The following is a 5,501-nucleotide window of genomic DNA, read 5'->3' on the forward strand; positions in this document are numbered from 1 at the left end:
ATATACACACACACACCATATAGTTATATACTAATTTATAAAACATATACACATGTATACGTTAAATATATATGTCTATAGAAGATATATACACATATATATGTACCATTCAATATATATGTACAAATTTAAATAAAATATACTAAATATATATACACTACAATATATACACACACTATATAGTTATATACTAATTTATAAAACATATACACATGTATACGTTAAATATATACTAGTTTGAAGATATATACACACATATACGTACCATTCAATATATGAACTACTTTAAATAAAATATACTACAATATAAATGCACTACAATATATACACACTATATTTATAGTTATGTACTAATTTATAAAACATATACAAATGTATACGTTAAATATATACGTCTATAGAAGATATATACATATATGCACGTATCATTCAATATATATGTACTATTTTAAATAAATCATATACTATGATATATTTACTATAATATATAATTATATATATAGTTATATATTAATTTATAAAACATATACATATGTATACGTTAAATATATACGTCTATAGAAGATATATATACACATATATAATTAATAATACCTGATAATAAATTAATTATATATTAAAATTAAGTTTTAATTAAATCCAATTTTTAAAAAAAATTAACCGGGTCGGGCTTGGGCCAATTTTGGTCCCAATCGGGTTAACCGAGCCCAAAATAAAAAATAATCCAACCTAAAATTCGATACCCTATAGTCCGTGGGCTGATCGGACCGAGTTTGCTTAGTGGGCCCGGCCCCGTTTGACAAGCTTAGGCTGTCCATTGTGCCATCTCTCCATTATCAAATTAGCACATGGAAAAGATATCTCATTTCTCTTATAGTTTAGGTATTTTGTTTTATTTTGATTCTTCTTTGTTCATTATTTTATATTAGAAATTTTTTTAATTCGTTTATTGTCTTTTTTTCGAAAGAAAATTTTATTGTGATTTTTCATAAATTTTTGATGAATTAGGACGTTATTGCCTGCAAGTTTGAACAAGTAATCAACATTTTATCATTAATTCATACGGTTAATAGACAACATTTATTTGTTGCACTTATCTACACATAGCGTAAGTGATTGATCATCTGCCAGAGCAAAATAGGTGGATGAATAAGTCCATATTGTTCTTGAGATTGTGAATTAATTTTTTATTATCAGTATTTTGTACTTTAAATTATGCTTTGAGGGATAAATAATTAAATGATCTTAATTTAAGTGCTTTACCTATGAATGACAGGGTCTTTGCATAGGAGTTATTATTTTTCTACTAATAGAATTTTTTCATCATTTACCTTCTTCCACAATTTTCTACTAATAGAATTTTTTCATCATTCACCTTCTTCCACAATTTTAAATGCTAATTAGAATTTGCATTTAAAATATACAATCTTTCTTAGAATAAAATATTATTATTATATATAAAATTGGACATAAACAAAGTGATGTGGCACTTCACTATAACCAACATTACTATTTATTTTTTTGTGAGATTTTTGATAGTTTTCATCAATTTTTCCCTTCAAATATTATTTAAATAAAGGCTTACTATGTGTATTGACTGTTAAAGGAAAAAATATTTTTGCATTGAGTTTTCAGGTAAAGAAATTGATATTTCTACATTAAAACTATTCTAAATTCATTAGAATTACACATTCAGAAAAGAATGAATTGAATAATAAAATTTCTCTCATTTTCAGATACTAAATGGAAGAAAAATGATGCTCTTGCAAATTATATTATGATACAATAAAAAAGATTGGAGAAATGTACGAAGCAACAAATGATTGGTGTTGTGAAGACGAAGTTGCACGTTGGCATCGACGGACCAATAAGTGATCCACATGAAGCATCAATTATTCAGTATCATCGGACTATTTTTTTTACTTTCATTTTGGTGAATTATTCTTCAACATGGTGAGCACGTATCTAAAAGTACAGACGAACTTTATTTATAAGTCTGAAACTGTGAAATTGTGCTTGAAATGTATCATCTGTGTATGGTACTTATATTGCTTGGACCTTTTTTAAAAATATTGACATATTTTTTGAAAGTGTATTGTTTTTGAAGGATTCGATACATATGCATTGATATTTTTAAAGAGTTCAAACAACATAGTGTAAAGTCTCTTTTCAAATTTGATTTGTGCAAGTAATTTCAAATATACATAGCAGTTAGATGAGTGTATGAATATTTGTGGTAAGTTAAAATTGCACTGCAATGAAAAGAGTGAGTATTCACTTCGATATGTATAATTGAAATTGTGCGAAGTGTGCCTGTCAAGAATGTGGATATCAATGACACGTGTGTGTAGTGTATACGAATGTGACTTGTGTTGTGTGTTTAAGGTGACACTATGATCAATTAGTTTTGTCTCATATCATTTTTTTGTTTTTTAATTACCATTTGTGAGATTATAGAAAATATATATTTGCAGAATATGAAATTAAATGGTAAAATGTGTTATCCTATCATAAAATCATTTATCAAAAGAGAGTATTAAATATCAGTCAATGAGATTGATTTGTACTCCAAAAAGTTATTAAGAGAAGACTAAAAGACTAGATTATTAGTACTAGACTTCTCCTTTTTCTTATTAATTATTGAAGGAAAACTTAGTCCCTTTCAATTATTCATTCACTCTTCTCGTATAATGCATTTTTATTTTGTTTAATTAAAGTTGAAATATTCTTAATATTTGTTAATCTCACTAAAATTTATTCTTTTTAGAATTTTAATATTAGGCAAGATCATCAAGTAAATTTAATAGACTCTTTTTTTTTGGTGAATAAGGATTAATGCATTAGAAATTAAAGAGTAGCATTACAGGAGATCATTTGAGAACCCGGGGAAGTCCTCTCATTAATTTGAGCAGTGCCATAATTTAGGTTAATTACATTATCAGTAGCAATTTTTCTAAGGAAAACATTTCCTCGGTTGTCTGCTGCCAAAGTTTCTACTGCACATATAAGAGGAATTGTCAAAATTTGTAATTGATCAAAAGAAGTATTCCCAGTCCCCGTCCGAGCTAGTATATCAGCGATCCTATTCTGTTCCCTACAAGTGTGCCTCAAGAGTGGGGTTTCCAGTGCCTGCATTAAGCACCTGCATTCCAAAATGATATTACAGCAGCCAAGATAGTTAGGGGATATTATGTCAATGGCAGTAGATGAGTCCGAGTTGATCTCAAGTGGAGAAACCAGATTAGTAACAGATATTCTAAGGCCTTCAAAGATAGCTAATAGCTCAACTTGTTGTGCATTAGTGTGAGGGATATTCTTGGTGAATCCCATAATCCAGTCTCCCTTATAGTCCCTAAAAACACCTCCTATCCCACCAGGTCCGGGTTGGGATTTGACACTTACATTAGTATTTAGCTTATAGGAGCCTTGATTAGGAGATTCCTATTTAAGATAAATAGTACTTGTAGGATTATTAGTAGGACTAGTTATTTCGGTAATAAGGGAATATTCAGTGGCCTATGCAAGAGTCTTTTCCACTAATATGGGAATGTTTTTGTTGTTGAAAAGGTTATCATTTCTGGGAAGTAGGATGTTCCACATACAAAAAGAAAGGATGGAATCCCAATTGTACCAGTCGTTAAAGGGGTTTTTTTAAGGATCTCTCCAGTCTTGGTCCAATTAGAAGCATTGATCATAGTAGAAGTGAGTGAAACAACCACAATACTGCTATGTGCAATACTATTCCAGAAACTGACAAACTTAGGGCATTGAAAAAAGATATGAGTGGTGTTTTCCTACTAGTTTTGACAATTCTTACACAAGGGAGAGACATCAAGCCCGATATGGTTGAGATAGCTTCCATTTGGAAACCTGTTGTGGAGAAGGAGGCACAGAAATATTTTAATCTTACTGGGTGTCCTAAGTTTCCAAATTCGGAGATAATCAACAGGGTCAGGTTAAAGGGGGTAGTGTTGTTTTCAAGGATCGTGTAAGCACCATTGAGTGTAAACTTTCCATCCGGAGTGTCGTCCCAGATAAGTTTATCCTCTTTATTTCTTAAGGGAGGGAGGTAAATGTTAGTGATAATGTACTGAAAATCATGAGGCAGAATGAAAGAAACACAGTTAAGGTTCCAAGAGCCCTGATTATGAATTGTCTTACCTGTAAGCTTGTCTTCGCCTTTATTAAGGGGGCCTTTAATGCAATTTCTAATGGACATATGGTTGGGGATCCATTTTTCCTAAAAAAATTTGATTCTTTATCCCTTATATGCCACCCATCTATGGTTTTTGAGGTAGTTTTCCATTCCTCCTTTATACATTTCCAAGTTCTGAAACAAATTCTTTGTTTGGGATTTGGGTGGAGCTATCTACAATGCTTATTGCAGAGAGTTCTTACCCAAAGGGTTTGGGTATTATTATACATCCTCCAGGAGAGGCTGGCATGGGCAAATTTATTTTTTAGCTTACTTTTTTTAAGTCCCAGACCTCCTATCATTTTGGTTTTGGAAATTTTGTCCCAACTGAGGAGGTGGATCTTTTTTTAGTAGTGCTACCCCAGATGAAATTTTTTGGATTTGGTTGATGGAGCTATTGATTTTGTGGGGTATTTGGATATATTGAATTACGTGGGAGGGAATGCTGCTAAGAGTGGATTTGTTGAGAACCAGTCTACCAGCCATGTTTAATATTTTTGATTTCCAACCAGCTAGTCCATTATGCAAGTTGTCAATCACAAACTGAAAATCACTGTTGGAAGGTTTTGAGTGGAAGATAGGAAAACTGAGGTATTTTCCAAAGATGTCACTACTGTTGATGCCAAGGATAGAAGAGTAGGAAGAAATTGCTTATTGAAATTTGATGAGAAGACCACCTTTGATTTGGTTAGGTTGATCTTTAGGCCAGAAAGGGGGCAGAAAACATTAAAGTATTCTTGATGGTCTGGAAAGCTTTTGGTGTGGCTTTTAAGAAGAGAGTTAAGTCATCTGCAAAGAATATATGAGATATAAAAGGATCGTGGTTGGTGGTGCTTATAGGTTTCCAAGCTTTTGAGTGAATTAGTGAGTCAATATCTCTGGAAAGTCTTTCCATGCAGAGAATAACGAGATAGGGGGATATGAGATCCCTCTATCTATATCCTCTGGTTGGTTTGAAATTGGTGGATTTGGAACCATTGATGAGAATTGAGATTGATGAAGAAGAGACACAGGACATAATGATTTTGATAAGATTTAGGGGAAAACCAAAGAGATTGAGGGTGTCCTTGATGAAGGAACACTCTATTCTATCGAAGGCCTTTTTAAGATCAATTTTTAGAATCATGTTACCCTGTTTTCCCTTTCTTTTTTTGAAGTGGGTTATGTATTCCTGGACAATGATGGCATTGTTAGAGGCTCTTCTATTTGCCATGAAATTGTCTTGGCTGGGTCCAATGATGTTGGGAAGGAAAGACTTGAGTTTGAGAACAATAATTTTGGTGATTAGATTGTAGAGGGTATTGCA

The sequence above is a fragment of the Capsicum annuum genome, chromosome 4, assembly GCF_002878395.1.
Source record: "Capsicum annuum cultivar UCD-10X-F1 chromosome 4, UCD10Xv1.1, whole genome shotgun sequence".
In the NCBI taxonomy this organism is placed as follows: domain Eukaryota; kingdom Viridiplantae; phylum Streptophyta; class Magnoliopsida; order Solanales; family Solanaceae; genus Capsicum; species Capsicum annuum.